The sequence below is a fragment of the Sapajus apella genome, unplaced genomic scaffold, assembly GCF_009761245.1.
Source record: "Sapajus apella isolate SASKATOON/1434 unplaced genomic scaffold, GSC_monkey_1.0 scaffold204, whole genome shotgun sequence".
Taxonomy (NCBI): Eukaryota; Metazoa; Chordata; class Mammalia; order Primates; family Cebidae; genus Sapajus; species Sapajus apella.
This window is the reverse complement of record NW_022437144.1, coordinates 221,754-239,672: the sequence shown is the minus strand read 5'-3', so window position 1 is coordinate 239,672 and position 17,919 is coordinate 221,754. Positions and strand designations below refer to the sequence as shown.

The following is a 17,919-nucleotide window of genomic DNA, read 5'->3' as shown; positions in this document are numbered from 1 at the left end:
CCTAGAAGAAAACCTAGGCAAAACCATTCAGGACATAGGCGTAGGCAAGGACTTCATGACCAAAACACCAAAAGCATTGACAACAAAAGCCAAAATAGATAAATGGGACCTAATCAAACTCCACAGCTTCTTCACGGCAAAAGAAACAGTCATTAGAGTGAATCAGCAACCAACAGAATGGGAAAAAATTTTTGCAGTTTACCCATCTGACAAAGGGCTGATATCCAGAATTTACAAAGAACTAAAACAGGTTTACAAGAAAAAAACTAACAAGCCCATTCAAAAGTGGGCAAAGGATATGAATAGACACCTTACAAAAGAAGACATACATGAGGCCAACAAACATATGAAAAAATGTTCATCATTACTGGGCATCAGAGAAATGCAAATCAAAACAACATTGAGATACCATCTCACGCCAGTTAGAATGGCAATCATTAAAAAATCTGGAGACAACAGATGCTGGTGAGGAGGTGGAGAAATAGGAACACTTTTGCACTGTTGGTGGGAGTGTAAATTAGTTCAACCATTGTGGAAGACAGTGTGGCGATTCCTCAAGGACCTAGACATAGAAATTCCATTTGACCCAGCAATCCCATTACTGGGTATATATCCAAAGGATTACAAATCGTTCTACTATAAGGACACGTGCACACGAATGTTCATTGCAGCACTGTTTACAATAGCAAAGACCTGGAACCAACCCAAATGCCCATCGACGATAGACTGGATAGGGAAAATGTGGCACATATACACCATGGAATATTATGCAGCCATCAAAAACGATGAGTTTGGGTCCTTTGTAGGGACATGGATGAACCTGGAAACCATCATTCTCAGCAAACTGATAGAAGAGCAGAAGATCAAACACCACATGTTCTCACTCATAGGTGGGTGTTGAACAATGAGAACACATGGACACAGGGAGGGGAGCACTACACACTGGGGTCAGTTGGGGGGAAATAGGGGAGGGACGGTGGGTGGTGGGGAGCTTGGGAGAGATAGCAAGGGGAGAAATGCCAGATGTAGGTGATGGGGAGGAAGGCAGCAAATCACAGTGCCACGTGTGTACCTATGCACCAATTTTGCATGTTCTTCACATGTACCCCAAAACCTAAAATGCAATAAAATAAATAAATGGGGGAAAAAAACCCAAAACAAACAAACAAAACTATATGCTTGGTATATTCATGATATATTATGTCAAGATTACGATATGTTATATATGTGTTTCTTTTCTCTATAAAGATGATGTTCATGAACTTTTATAAATTAGATATAATACCTTTCCTTCTTTGAAAATAGGACATTTACAGTTTGGATATTTGGCCTTCCAAGCCTCATGTTGAAATTTGATCCCCAGTGTTGGAGGTAGGAGCCTAGTGGGAAGTGCTGGGTCATGGGGGTGGATCCCTTACAAAAGGCTGGGTTGTAATCTAACAATAATGAGTGAGTTCTCACTCTATTAGTTACTCCAAGAGAGTTCTCTTGAGAGCCTGGCACCTTCCCCCTCTCTCTTGCTTCCTCTCGCAGTGATTTGCACATGTGGTTTCCTTTTACCTTCTGTCATAAGTGGAAGCAGCCTGAAGCCCTCACCAGAAGTAGACACTGGCACCATGCTTCTTGTACAGACTGCAGAGTGGGAGCCAAATACCTCTTTTCTTTATAAATTGTCCAGCCTCAGGTATTCCTTTAGTGGAACACAGATGTGCTGAGATAAGGGTTAATCATTATGTATATAGGTATTTTGTCTGGATCTGATAGACCTCTACAAAACTTTCCACCCCAAAACAACAGAATATACACTCTTCTCATTGCCACATAGCACATACTCTAAAATCAACCATATAATTAGACATAAAGCAATCCTTAGCAAATGCAAAATAACTAAAAATCATACCACCAAATACATGCTTAGAACACAGCATAGTAAAAATAGAAGTCAAGACCGAGAAAATCACTCAAAGCCATGTAATTACATGGAAACTAAACAACATGCTCCTGAATAACTTTTGGGCAAATAATAAAATTAAGGTAGAAATAAAGAAGTTCTTTGGAATGAATAAGGAAACAGATACAATACACCAGAATCTCTGGGAAACAGCTAAGGCAGTGTTAAGAGGGAAATTCCTAGTACCAGGTATTGATCGACTTACGACCTTTGCAACTTAAGACCATTCGACTTTACGACCACAATCGTTAGCCACGACTGCTCCGTGTCTGGTAGCGCAAATGTTGCCCAGCTGGGCGTACGACAGTGCGGACCAGCTTCCGGCAGCACTACCATCTCCGCGTGCATATAGCCTACTCAACTTACGACCAAATCGTGTTACGACCGGTCTGTCAGAACCAATCGTGGTCGTAAGTCGAGCACTAGCTGTACTAAATGCCCACATCAAAAAGGTAGACAGATCTCAAATTCATAACTTAATATTACAACTGAATTAGAGAAGCAAGAACAAATCAACCCCAAGACTAGCAGAAGATAAGAAATAACCAAAATCAGAGCTGAACTGAAGGAAACTGAGACATGAAAAGCCATTCAAAAGATCAATAAATCCAAAAGTTGGCTTTTTGAAAAAATTAATAAGATAGGCCACTAGTTAGACTAAAAGATTCAAATTAACACAATTAGAAATGATGAAGGAAATGTTACCACTGAATCCACAGAAACAAAAATAACCATCAGAAACTACTATGAACACTCTATGCATACAAACTAGAAAACCCAGAAGAGATGGATAAATCCCTGGACATATACACCCTACTAAAACCTAACCAGGAAGAAACTGATTCCCTAAACAGACCAATAATGAGTTCCAAAACTGAATCAGTAATAAATAGCCTTACCAACCAAAAAAAAAAAAGCCTGCCGCTTGATAGATCCACAGCCAATTCTACCAGATGTATAAAGAAAAGCTGGTAGTATTCCTACTGAAACTACTCCAAAAAATTTAGGAGGAGGGACTCTTTCTCAACTCATTCTATGAGGCCAGCATCATCCTGATACCAACACCTGGCAGAGACACAATGAAAAAGACAATGTCAAGCCAATTTCCTTGATGAATATTAATGCAAAAATACTTGCAAACTGAATCCAGTAGCACATCAAAATACTAATCTATCATGATCAAGTAGGCTTCATCTCTGGAATGCGAGGTTGGTTCAATATATGCAAAGCAATAAATGTGATTCATCACATAAACAGAACTAATGACAAAACTACATAATCATTTCAATAGATGTAGAAAAGGCTTTCAATAAAATTCAGTACCACTTCATATTAGAAACTCAATAAACTAGGTATTGAAGGAACATATCTGAAAATAATAACAGCCATCTATGACAAACCCACAGTCAACATCATACTGAATGGGCAAAAGCTGGAAATATTCCCTTTGAAAACATGGACAAGACAAAGATGCCCACTCTCAAGATTCCTATTCAACGTCGTATTGGAAGTCCTAGCCACAGAAATCAGGTAAGAGAAAGAAATAACGGACATCCAAATAGGAAGAGAGGAAGTCAAACTATTTCTGCAGATGATATGATTCTATATCTAGAAAACCTCATAGTCTCAGCCCAAAAGCTCCTTGAGCCGATAAACAACTTCAGCAAATTTTCAGGATTCAAAATCAATGTACAAAAATCACTAGCATTCCTACATATTAACAACAGTCAACCCAAGAACCAAGTCATGAATGAATTTCCATTCACAACTGCCATACACACACACACACACACACACACACACACACACAATACCTAGGAATACAGCTCATCAGGGAGGTGAAAGATCTCTACAATGAGAATTGCAAAACATTGCTCAAATAAATCACAGAGAAGACACAAACAAATAGAAAAACATCTTATGCTCATGGATAGGAAGAATCAATATTATTAAAATGGCCATACTGCTCAAAGCAACTTACAGATCCAATGCTATACCTATCAAACTACATATTGACATTCCTCACAGAACTAGAAAAAAACTATTTAAAAATTCATATGGAACCAAAAAAGAGCACAAATAGCCAAGACAATCCTAAGCAAAAAGAACAAAGCTGGAGGCAACATGTTACCAAACTTGGAACTACACTACAGGGCAACAGTAACCAAAACAGCATGGTACTGGTACAAAAACAGATACATAGACCAATGGAACAGAATAGAGAGCCCAGAAATAAGGCTGCACACCTATGACCACCTGATCTTTGACAAAGCTGACAAAAGCAAGCAATGGGGGAAAGACTCCCTATTCAATAAATGGTTCTGGGACAACTGTCTAGCCATATGTAGAAGATTGAAGCTGGGCCTCTTTCTTATACCATATACAAAAATCAACTCAAGATGGATCAAAGACTTAAATGTAAAACCCAAAACTATAAAAATCCTGGAAGACAACCCAGGTAATACCATCCTGAACATAGGAACGGGCAAAGATTTCATGACAAAGACAACAAATGCAATTTCAACAAGAGGAAAAATTGGCAAATGGGATCTAATTAAACTTCAGAACTTCTGCACAGTGAAATAAATAAATTATCAATGGAGTAAACAGAAAACTTAGAGAATGGGAGAAAATATTTGCAAACTATGCATCTGACAAAGGTCTAATATCCACCATCTTTAAGGAATTTAAACAAATTTACAAGAGACAAAATTCCCATTAAAAAGGAGGCAAGGGACTTTTCAAAAGATGGCATACATGTGGCCAACAAACATAGGAAAAAAAAGCTCAATCTCACTGATCATTAGAGAAATGCAAATCAAGGCCACAATGAGGTACCATCTCAAGCCAGTCAGAGTGGCTACTATTAAAAAGTCAAAAAAATAACAGATGCTGGTGAGGTTGCAGAGAAAAACAAAACACTTACACCCTGTTGATGGGAGTGTAAATCAGTTCAACCACTGAGAAAAGCAGTCCGGTGATTCCTCAAAGAGTTAAAAGTAGAACCTTGACCCAGCAATCCCACTACTGTGTATATACCAAGAGGAATATAAATCATTCTACCATAAAGACACATGCACGTCACTGTTCACTGTGGCATTATTCACAATAGCAAAGACATGGAATCAACCTAAATGCCCATCAATGACAGTTTGGATACAGAAAATGTGGTACATATACACCATGGAATACTATGCAGCCATAAAAAAGAATAAGCTCATGTCTTTTTCAGAAACATGGATAAAGCTGGAGGCCATTATCCTTAGCGAACTAATGCAGGAATAGAAAACCAAATACCACATGTTCTCACGCATAAGTGGGAGCTAAATGACAAGAAATCATGAACACAAAGAAGGAAACAACAGACACTGGGGTCTATTGAGGGTGGTGGGTGAGAGGAAGGAAAAGAGCAGAAAAGACAACTATTGGATACTGGGCTTAATGCCTGGGTGATGAAATAATCTGTATGACAAACCCCTGTGACACAAGTTTACCTATGTAACAGACCTTCGCAAGTATCCCCAAATCTAAAATAAAAGCTTTTTAAAAAATAGATATTTTGTCAAAAAAATCTTTTGGATTGAGTTTTATCTCATTTTACATGCCACAGAAACTACATCTCTTTGTCAGTTGCATTATTATTCTTGTAATGAACTCTCATTGTATTTTTTCCCTTTTGAAAATGATCAGCAACAAGTTAACCATAGCTATTGTAACACTTGTATCATCTACAGGTAGACAGCTTTTTAGGTTTTACCCCAATGCTTTCCTGAAAGCACTTGTAATCGACTACAAGTTAGAGGGCTTCATCTTCAACAAAGGACTTTCTTAAAGCACTGTGGAAAAGAACTACTCCAGGTACTTTTGTGTACAGGCTTATTATGAGATGGTTTCAACAACTTTGAGACAATGCTAGTGAATTGAGGCAGGATTTTGAGAACTCTAGTTGAGAAGTAGGTGTGTTAATAAGATAGCCCTAAACCAAGGTGGAGTGGAAAAAGAACTAATTACATAGACCTGAATGGCTGAGGAGGGATGATTTGGGTTTTGTTGGGAATATTGCTGAAGCTTTAATATTCTATTTTCTGGATATATGAGAAACTCACTTCCCATATCTCTTCTTTCATACACTATCTATAATTCATAACTATCTAGTAGATCATGCTTTTGTAAACTGAAATGAAACATTTGTAAATGATATCTTATACCCCTGAGTTCTCCAGGATTTGGAAATTCTCATAGAGTCTTCTTATTTTCCTAGCAATATAATTATCTGCATTGGTTCAATAAAAATCTGTCTGCCCTTCTTACCAAGATATGATTAGAAACACTGGTGTGTAATCAAGGCCTTGCCTGGAATGTCATATTTGTGAATGATGCTCATTGATTGAATGATGCAGATTCATTGAATCAGATATGATCAGATACTTTCAAGGAACTAAGGCTGACTTTATGGAGCCAATGCACACAGCTGTCTTTCTCTTATCCTAGAATGTATAAGTCTTGGAGCTTGCCCTCTTTTCCAGAACATGAGGCAACCCTGCAAGCTAAACTCCAATTGTTCAATATCAAGGTAGAAGAAGACAGCACTGCAGCAGACCATGCATAACTAGAATTCTCCTTGAACAAGCTGCTGCCTAGACTATGACAGAAGTTGTAAGAAATTCTCAAGTCATGCATACCTTTTACATGAAAGGTGACTATCTTAATCCATTTTGTGTTGCTATAACAGAATACCTGAGGCTGGATAACTTATAAAGAAAAGAGGTTTATTTGGCTTATAATTCTGGTGGCTAGAAAGTTCAAAATTGGGCAGCTGCATCTGGTGAGGGCCTCTCTCATACTGCTTCCATTCATGGCAGAAAGCAGAAGGGGAGCAGATGTGTGCAAAGAGATCACATGTGAGAGAGGGAGCAAGAGTGAGAAACTGAGGGTACTAGACTTTTTTTTTTTTTTAACAACTCACTCATGTGGGAACCAATCCATTCCCATGAGAGAATAAAAACTCACTAACTTCTGCAGAGGGCATTAATGTATTCATGAGGTATCTGCCCCCACTACCCAAAATACCTCCCACTAGGCCCCACCTCTTAACATTGGGGATGAAATTCAACATGAGTTTTGGCAGGAGGAAACCACATATAAACCATAGCAGTAACCAAGACCGTGAACAAAAGCATTGCCAGGAGTACCCACACCCTAGTTCCATGAGTGGTGCTGCAAAATGGAAAAGTTTTCTTCCATTGATGCCTTGGAATCCATTGGACTGATTACGTTCAGGGTTCAATTCTTGGCTCTTTACTACAATGTAATCTTTTATATTAACTTTTTTTTTTTTTTTTTTTTTTTTTTTTAGATAGGATATCAGTCTGTTACCCAGGCTGGAAAGCAGTGGCATGAGCTCAGTTCACTGTAACCTCCACCAGGCTCAAGTGATCCTCCCACCTCAGCCTCCCCAGCAATTTGGACTACAGGTGCATGCCACCACATCCAGATAATTTTTTGTATTTTTTTGTAGAGACAAGGTTTTGCCATGTTGCCCAGGCTGACCTTGAACTTTTGAGCTCAAGCAATCCACCCACCTCGGCCTCCCAAAACGTTGAGATTATAGGTGTGAGCCACCATACTTGGCCAACATTTCTTTTTTCATTGTGGCCATAATATGCTTAATTTCCAGGGCCCTAAAACAACTGACCTTTGCCACTGCCTCTCGATAGATGGTTCAAGTGGCTTTACAGGAACAACACCAACAAGAGTCCTTGAGAGACTATTTCTTAGACTTCAGCTTTACCTCATTTAGGAGCCTTATGTTCTCCTCTGAGTTGCTCAATGATAAATGATAGGTGTTTTAAACAAAAAAAAATGACAGTACTGAAGTTTATCTGAGCCCTGTATATCCCAGAAAGCAGTAATGGTTAAAAAATGCCCCCCCAACCTTTTGTTTTCCAGGAAAAGGCTAACCGCAAGTGACTATTCTACACTGACACATTATCCTAAAAGAATACCCATCTCCATCCTTCCTCACAACTCCAAAAAGACTTATAGATGACTCCCTTGTTTACCTGTCTCTATAAAATGCCAGGCATTTTTCCTTTCCTTTGAGCTGGTATTCCTTAATAAATATTCCCCCTATTGCAATACCTGAATAAAATCATTTCCTTAATTGTCTGGTGCATTTTGTTTTTCACATCATCAATACAAACATGTTCATGGAAGAGACCAGCTTCTGTAAACATATTTCTGAAAGCATATTTCTGGAAATGTGTCTGCAGCTTTGTGGTTTGGCAATTGTTTTGTTTTTCTTTTTCCAGATATATCTAGCTTCTTAAATGCCCTGGCGAATTATAAACCACAAAATCAATCTTTAAGAAAAAGCACAGGGCTCAGTCAACTGTATTTGCTTATGTGCATTTGCTGTTTTAGGTCCATTAAAGGTCAGGGGCTTTGATCACATCATCAAGAAATTTATATAAAACAGCAGGTAGCTACCTTACCAAGGCAGAGCCAGATACCTGCACTGTTCAACAGTTGTAACTGGCAAAGATTTTGCAACAATCTTTTTTTTCTCGTACTGGTATCAGAAGTTAGCATTATGGATTTCCAATAATGTTTTCTTATTGTACCTAAGACTTGCTCAGACATCTATTTTCTCTTTACATATTAGTATACCTCTTATAATTTTTTACTTTCACTGGTAGTAAGGTTTGGCTCTCCTCTGTTTTTGGCATATAATGGAAATAATAGCTGGCATCTAATAAGTGATTACCCTGTGGCAGGAACTGTACTGTTTTAAAGATTGCTAACTCAATAAATTTTCACAATAATCCTGTGAAGTAGGTACTACTATTATGCCCATTGAACAAATCAGAAAACTAAAGCACAGAGAAATTAAGTAACTTGTTCAAGGTCACACAGGTAGAAAGCGTCTTAGCCTGAATTTGAATTTTTGAAACCAATTTATTAAGGTATGCTATGGTTTAAATATTTGTCCCCTCCAAAGCTCATGTTGAAACTTAAACCCCAATGTAACAGTATGAAGAGGTGAAGTCTTTATGGAGCTGACTGGGTCATGAGGGTTCTGCCCTCACAAATAATCTCTTTAATGGGTTATTGAGGCAGTATGTTAGTTACCACAAGAGTAGGTCTGTTACAAAGGCCAATTTGCCCATCTCTTGTGAGCCCCTTGCCATGCGATGGCCTGCGCTCCTCGAGACTCTGCAGAGTCCTCACAAGCAAGAAGGCCCTCACCAGATGTGGCCCCTCAACTTTGAACTTCTCAGCCTCCAAAATGTAAGAAATATATTTATTTTCTTTATAAATCACTCAGTCTCAGGTATTCAGTTAAAGCAATAGAAAACAAAGAAACATATGACTGACATACCAAAAGGTGTACATATTTAATATCTACAACCTGGTGAATTTGGAGATAAGTATACACCCATCACCACAATCTATGCCATAAAACTATCCCTTGCCTCTAAAAGTTTTCTCCTGCCCTATTTATTTATTGTAATAAGAACAGCTAACATAAGATCTACCTTCTTAACAAATTTTCTTTTTTTGAGACAGTCTTGCTCTGTTGCTGGAGCAAGTGGTGTGATTTCAGCTCACTGCAAACTCCATCTCTCCACCTCCCGGGTTCAAATGATTCTCCTACCTCAGCCTCCTGAGTAGCTAGGATTACAGACAAGCACCACTACATCTGGCTAAGTTTTGTATTTTAGTAGAAATGGGGTTTCACCATATTGGCCAGGCTGGTCTCATACTCCTGACCTCAAGCAATCCGCCTGCTTTAGCCTCCCAAAGTGCTGGGATTACAGGTGTTAGACACCCTGCCCAGCCTCTCTTAGCAAATTTTTAAGTATATAATGCAGTATTGTTAACTATAGATGCTATGCTTTACAGTAGATCTCTAAGTGTTCACTGATGAATGAATGAATAAAGAGTATACACATACAATGGGTTATTATTCCACCTTTAAAAAGAAGGAAATCATGTGACAACATGGGCGAACCTGGAGGATATTAGGCTAACTGAAATAAGCCAGACAAGAAGGACAAATGCAGGATACTACTTATATGAAGAATCTAAAACAGTCAAACTCATAGAAGCAAAGAGTGGAATGGTGGTTGCCAGGGACAGAGGAGAGGGGGAAATGGGGAGGTATTTGAATTTGAATTTAGGCAGTCTGGCTCCTCAGCCCATAAGCTTAATCACTATGCTAAAAGTTTTGGTTCCTTTCTATCTGAATCTATTGCTTTTTTTTCTTGTAATTTCTTCTACTTCTCCTTTATGTCTACTCTCCTTTCACTATTTTTATATTGTAATGTTGTTGAAATTTGTCAATTTTCAGTTTTCCCTTATCTCCTTACTTATCTTTCCCCATTTACCATTTTACTACTTTTTCAGTTTGCCTCTACCTCCTTTGCCATTTTCTGAATATTTGGAATTAAGTTTTTTGGTTACTAAGATGACCAACCACAGTTCCTTTTAGTAGCAATTTTTATCTCCAGATTGCTACTATAATAGTCCACCAAATTTTAATCACATCAGCTTTCAGGTTTTTGCATTTGGGATAAATGGGTATTCAAAATCATCCCAAAGGCAAGTAAATGACCCAATGCCAAATTTCAATAATTTACTTTGCCGTGGTCCTTTCTTCTATAAACTCAATTTAGCTACTGACCTAGCACCTTTTTATTTAGAATTTACACAGGAACATGTGTGAAAAATGATTAGGTCAAGAAGGCCTTACATGTTAATAGAAACGAATCCATTAATCATGTGACAAACTAACAAAAACGTTACCCAGGAAATAAATACAACAGTAGTATAATTCTACATAGTTCTCACTCCCTCTTCACCATTTGGCATTATAAACAGTCACTACTGAAGACAAATGAAGGTTTGCAGAAGTAGAAACAATGTAATACTTGCCTGAAAATGGATCAAGAACATTGACTACAAGTCCATCACGGTGAAAAGTGCTGGAAGGTCAGTTTTCGGACCCATAGGCCATCTTTCCCTTTCAATAATTATACTATTTAAGGTACAGTGATGGAAAGAAAGTATAAAGCAGTTCTATTCACCACCAAGAATCTTAGATATTTCATAAGCAGAACCTAGCATTTGCACTACAGAAAAATCCTAGTGGTAAGTGGGTCCCTGAAAATTGCTGTGAGATAAATTCAGCTAGGGAATAAATTGAGTAGATAGGTCATGATGAACTAAATTCCCTGCTTGTTTCCTTTGGACATGCAAGGTCTTATTTTTCTGGCTGTAAGCTTCTTTAAAACATTTTTCTCAGATGACACAGGTACAATTTTCCTGCCTAAAATATGTTTTTATTAAGTAAAATGTAGGTCAGCAAATCAAAGTCTGCACTTGGCTATGAATTTTTCTTTTATGTACTCTGTTTTTAGGGAAAGAAGCAAGTAAGAAGAAACCAAACAGGTTTCCAAAAGCAATTTCCCAGGGTATACCTCAGGTTCAGCCCGGATTTAGTCACTATCCTCTACCTGCAATGATCTTATCCAATAGAAGCTAGAGTACAGAAACACTGTATAACTCTTAGTGATAGCAAGATTCAATCAGGTTCAGTCCACTGTCCTTACTAAAGCAAAAATGTATAGGTACATTTTAAAAAGAAGTTAAAGAACATGGATAGAACAAAAAAAGTCTGTCGAGTATAACTGTCCACTAAGCCAGAAAATTCAATTAACCAGAATACTCCATTTTCTTTTTTTTTTTTTTTTTTCGGGAAGCACGTTTACTCAGAGAAAAAAAATATGGAACGCTTCATGAATTTGCGTGTCATCCTTGCGCAGGGGCCATGCTAATCTTCTCTGTATCGTTCCAATTTTAGTGTATGTGCTGCCGAAGCGAGCACAATACTCCATTTTCTGAGCATTCTAGTTAGTTGAGAATATCACTTTTTGATTTTCAACTCTCATTTAATGAACTTAAAAACCTTAATGGTTTGACATCAATACTGGGTAGATGAATTAATTGTACTCTCTTCCTCCACAAGAAAAATAACACTTTAGGTATAATTGATGGAAATTGTGCCGGCTCAACCTTTCTAGTTAAATAGAAAAAACACAAAAGCACTGGCAAAGCAGCTGTCTCAAGCTTAATACATATGTATTTGTATTTCTGCACCTGGTCCTGGCACACAAGATGAGTGTCTCAAGAGCCAAAGACTTTATGTGCTTGCATCCCCAAACTATGTAATAGACCCCATTACATTGGCTGGAGTTTATATTAGGTGTGGATAGGAGGAAATGCCATTGTGTTCAGTGGACTGATCACAATCTCTGCCAAGTCAGGAGAGAGAGAGGAGTGCTTGCTTCAACATGCAGGGAATGTTTCAGACTTTCTGGCTTTGGTTGGTGCAAATCTAGAGTAATTTTTGACACACGAGAAAAACACATGGATGCTCTTCAAATATCCCTTTGGCCCCTCTATAAAGTCTGACCATATATTACTGAAATGGTTCAAAACTTGGATTTCAAATATCTAGGGTCTTGTCATGTTATAGCTACATTAATTATAACATTAAGTAGATATATAAAATTTTAAGCATTCTTTCTAGACTTTTTCTGCAAACAACTAGCTAAATTGTGAAAGATTATTCATAACAATAATATGCATATATTCTACTTAATATCTTTCACCTGTAGGCTGCAACTTCTTAGAAAAATTGTAATTATACTTTGTAGAAAGGGAAATTCTATGAATTTCCCTGCAAAGGCAGGAAGTAAAGAGGCCTTGCCTAGTACTCATAGGCCTGGTCTAACAAGGCTTGGAATCTTTTTGTCCACTCCTAGGGAATGAGCCTTGAAATATAACATTGCCACTAGTCCCAAATAATACCGTGGCCTTCCTGTGATGCTTCAGTCTCAGGTGGTCTGCCTGAGAGGGGACACTGTATGCAATTAATCTGCAGATAGGTGCTGAGGACTCATTCAGTGCTCTCCCTCTGTGCTAAGGGTTGTGAACAACACAAGATGTTCTGGATCCTGCCCTTGAGTTCACAGCTGAGTTGAATCGAGCTATGAGACTAATACACATTTTTAAAAATGCATAAGATGTGTACGAACATGTGTTAAATTATATGGTGCAGCCTATTCTTGTCTCCACCTTCAACCATCTAGCTGAAACCTGGAAGCTGTCTTCTATGAGGCTCAGAGGACTTATGATCTCATTTAGTCTCATTGGCTCCATGTAAAGAAGGGGAAGAAAAGGCTATTCCTCTTTAACAATTGAGAAACAAACGCGTAAGGAGTTGGCCAAATGGTGCAGAGCCTCTAGCAGTCCTGTATTCCTCCTGCTGCCTGGGTCGCACATTTTATACTGCTCATTAGACCTTCCTAATGCACAACCCTGATAATATCACTGCCCTGCTTGAAAGCCTGTCAGTAGGTCCCCATGCCACAGGAAGAAAGATCCTTTCTTTTGCATAGTATGCAAGGCCCTTTATAATTTTGTCCCTGCCTACTTCTCAAGCCTCTTATCTTGCCATTTCCTTCAAGTACTCGAAGCTTAAACACACCAAACTTTTCTCTCACCTTCTAAACATAACATGTTCTTCAAGCCTCTGGGTTTTGGAAAAGGAAAGTTTTGGACTTGTAGAGTGACTTCCATCTCCTCTGATGAGCTCCTACTCATCCTTTAAGAGTCAGCTGTGAAGATTCTATCTTTGAAGTTCCGCCTTCCTTTCCCAGGCAGAGAAAGTCAATCCCTCTTTTTGTGCTCCAGCAGTTTATTCAAACCTCTACCATAGTACTTTTCAAACTAGTTTGCAATGATTACTTCCTGTACTTCTCTTCTCCACTATACTATACATTCTTGGAGAGCAAGGACTGTATCCTATTCACCTTCAGTACCTAGCACAGTGCTTAGCACTTTTAAATTTTTTTGATTTGTTTTTTTGACACTGAGTCTCTCTCTGTTGTCCAGGCTGGAGTACAGTGGCACGATCTCAGCTAACTGCAACCTCTGCCTCCTGGGTTCAAGTGATTCTTCTGCCTCAGCCTCCTGAGTAGCTGGAGCCACAGTTGCTCATCACCATACCCAACTAGTTTTTTGTATTTTTAGTAGAGACAAGGTTTCACCATGTTGGCCAGGCTGGTCTCAAACTCCTGATCTCAGGTGCTCTGCCTGCCTCGGCCTCCCAAAGTGCTGGGATTTCAGGCATGAGCCACTGCGCCCAGGCAATTTTTTTTTTAATTTTAAAGATTTTATAGGAATGGTAAAATGCCTAAAGAATGAAGAAGAACATTTGTATTATTTACCTTGAATAAAAGAGAAAGATAACCTCCTGATTATACATTTATAAATTAAAATGTGATAAACTAGAGAAACATCGGAACAGATTATTAAAAAATGGACTGCTCTACCCAAATCAGGAAACTTTAAGGGCCTGTGATCCATTGCCCAACTGTCCCCAGTCGTAAACAGAAAGAGAAAAAAAGCATGGATTTATGTAGAAGCTGGTCCTGGGTCGAGAGTCATACCATTAAGCATTTTTCTTAAGTGACAGATGAGAAACTTTTCATTAAATATGTCCAAAAATAAAGTTAGATATGGTAGTATTTTTTGGTAATCACCCTTAAAATTGAAATGACTTGAATCAGTTGGCAAAGTAGGTGGCTATCACCAGCATGAAATGTAATACTGAAACACAGAAGGTAATTCACCAATGTGAAACAGATCAGGAGGCTGGAAGATATGAGGTATGGTCATATTTGAGGTAGCTCTGAGTATTGCAGGATAGCAATAGATTGCTGGAAGACTGCACAGACCATATAGCATCAAGATGAATCTGTGAAATAAACCACTTCTTTAACTTATGGATACTACCTGAAACCGATGGACAGGGTTTAAATGTAGAAATAACCATTTGGTGGTACATTTGTCTTTATAGTGACAGGCACATGTATAAATGGTGATTTTTGTCAGTAGTGCCATCTTTGAATGTTGAAGACAGAGATATAAAAACAGCATGAAGGAATATTAAGAGTGAATTCCTGGTCACTGTGCATGTTCAAGCACAGGTTAGATCAGTAGTTTTCAAACTTTTCTTAAGCAGCAGAATATTTTTTTAAATAAAATTTTATGTGGAATCCCAATATAAAACAAACAAAATCAGCTTTGCTATGGTTAAAGTAGGGGTTGGTAAAGTGAGTAGGGAGTGGGCATTTGGAGGTCCAGAACCCTATGTATTTAGCCACCACTTTACTTCCTGTGGTTACTGTTGAGGCACCTCTAAAAAATTCCTGAGATAGGTGCTGTGGCAAAGGCTTCCATATGGACAGAGAGGTTAGAATAGATGACTTCTAGTTCTTTCTGCCTCTGAAAGTCTAGAATATGATAAGCCTCTCTTTGATAGTCAGGACTAGTCCAAATATTAGACTTTTATTCTACTTATAGAAGAGACTTTTATTCCACTTATAGGAGAGGGCAATCCAAATAACTTGAGGGCTTGAGAAATAATCTTTTTTTTTTTTTTAAATTGGGGTATATTGGATAATTAAAAATTATATATATTCAGGGTATACAATTTGATGATTTGAAATACATATACACTGTGAAATAATCACCATAACCAAGCTAATTAACATATCCATCACGGTAGAAAATTACCACTTTTTGTGTTAAGACTTAAGATCTACTCTCTTGGCAAATTTCAAGTATACAACAAAGTTATTATTATAGCCACATTGTTGTATATTAGATCTCCAGAACTTATTCATCTTGCATAACTGAAATTATATCCCTTGACCAACATCTCCCCATTTCCCCCTTCTCTACCCTGGGTGACTATCATTCTTCTCTCTGTTTTTGAGTCTGGCCTTTTTAGATTGCACATATAAGTGACATTATGTGGTACTGATTTAATCTCACTTAGCCTAATGCCCTCCAGGTTTATTCATGTTGTCACTAATGGTAGGACTTCCTTCTTTTTAAAGGCTGAATAATATTCCATTGTGAATATATACTACATTTAAGAAATAATCTTAAGGTAAAACTGGGCTTACTTAACATTGGGGCATGGATAATAAGAAGCCCCTTCCCTTCCGTTCTCCCTCAACATGCAAATTTGTATTGAGTACTCTGTTCTACATTTTGGGAATAATGATGAACAGGACAGATAATACTTCATTCTCAAAGATCTTTCAGTGTATGTATGTGGAGGACAGTATGTGGGACAGATGATAAATAGGTAAGCAAACAAACAACCAAATTAGAAAACAGCCCTACTGTGAAAAGTAATGCTGCAAAAATAACACACAGGAATGTGATAGAGTAGTGGCATGTGCAGGGCTTAGATAGGTCAGTCTGGGGAAAGCTTATTTGAGGAGGTAACATTTGAACAGAGACCTGAAAGGTGAAAAGAAACTCATCCATACTGGGATGGAGAAGTCTTCAGGACTTTTTGGACATATTTAATAAAAAGTTCACTGTGTTATTACTTTAAAAAAGTGCAGAGAGACTAGCTCTTCAAAAGCTCTCAGACAGAAAAGAACTTCCCTGGCCTAAGAAGCTGAAAGGCAACCAGTATGGCTGGAACATAGGTAATGAAGGACAGTGGTACAAGAAGAGGTCTGATGGGACATCACAGGGGCTTGTAGGCCACTGCAAGGAGTTTGGATTTCACTTTCAGTGAGGTAGGAAGCCATTGGAGGGCTCTGAGCAGAGAAGGGGTAAGATCTGATGTAAACGATCTTGTATTCTATAAAGGGATACTATATATATGAGTGATCAGAATGGGCTAAAGTGTATCAGGAGAAATTTATTAACAGTCAGACAGGAAATTTGTGAGACAGAATTGTTGCCAAGAAAGGTTAATGAGTTTAGTTTAATAGTATAAAAAGCTAATTTCTTGCTGTGACTTCACAGAAAGAGATTCTTTAGCTTTCTTACAGCTGTCAGCTTTGACAATTTACCTGTAATGTCACGGCCACCGGGAAAGCTGAAGCTCATATTTAAATTTTCTGCCTCTTGATGTTATTTTTCACTAAGTTAATTGCATCTAATTGTTTACAGCAAAGCAGTAAAAGATGACAAAGGCAGAATTACAGCATTTCCTTTCTTAAGGATTTCTGAAAATTCCATTTTTCTCTGTAAGAACCTACCTGAGTACTTAGCAGTTTAGCATGGTTAGTTTCCTCTTAGCATCTGAACCTTAAATCCCAACCTTAAATCTGACCCCCTTCTCCCATTTTCTCTGCTTTCAAAGCCAGGATGGCCTAGTGCTGTTGGAAAAACCTCCACAAAACTATAACTGCAGGAACACAACATTAAACACTTGCGGTTCCCATCACAAGTGGGCCTTCAAGGATGCTCAGCAGTTCTTCTAATCGTCTTTTTCTCATTCATTACAGTGGACATTATAAACTTACTAAGAACAAAGACTCCTTGCTTAAAATTTAGAATAAAATCCAAAGCCAACCATGGTCCACAAGGCCTTGTATGATGTGGCCTATGGCAACTTCTGTATCCTCTTGCGCCACTGTCTGAATTACTCACTTTGCTCCAGGCACACTGGCCCACTTGCTGCTCCTCTGAAGCATCTAATGGATAATAGCATGCATTTGCAGTTTTATGGTTTGCTGTTGAGGACCTGCCAAACTGCTTTGCAATGTGGCTACATAATTTTACAGTCCTACCAGCAATGTATGAGGATTCTAATTTCTCCACAGCCTCATGTACATTTGTTATTATCTGATCTTTTGATTCTAGCCATCTTAGTGGAGTGAAGTGGCATCTCATTGTGGTTTTAATTTGCATTTTTCTAATGACTAATGATGTTGAGCATCTTTTCAAGTGCTTATTGGCCATTTATATATCTTTTTTTGGATAAGCATCTATTCAAATCTTTTTCCTATATTTTAATTAGGTTGTCTTTTCCTCATTGAGTTGTAAGAATTATTTATATATTCTGGACATGTCTCTGATCAGAA

The 17,919-nt window shown here is 38.1% G+C and overlaps 1 protein-coding gene and 1 non-coding gene across 3 annotated transcripts in view; both read right to left on the bottom strand.

Annotated features, from left to right (window-relative positions):
• Window positions 1-17,919, bottom strand: part of HDAC8 (histone deacetylase 8) — a 227,381-nt gene that overhangs the window by 150,785 nt on the left and 58,677 nt on the right. The window lies entirely within an intron of this gene.
• LOC116544062 lies at window positions 11,734-11,840 on the bottom strand. The gene has a single exon (XR_004265794.1). It is a non-coding gene; the product is annotated as a U6 spliceosomal RNA (small nuclear RNA).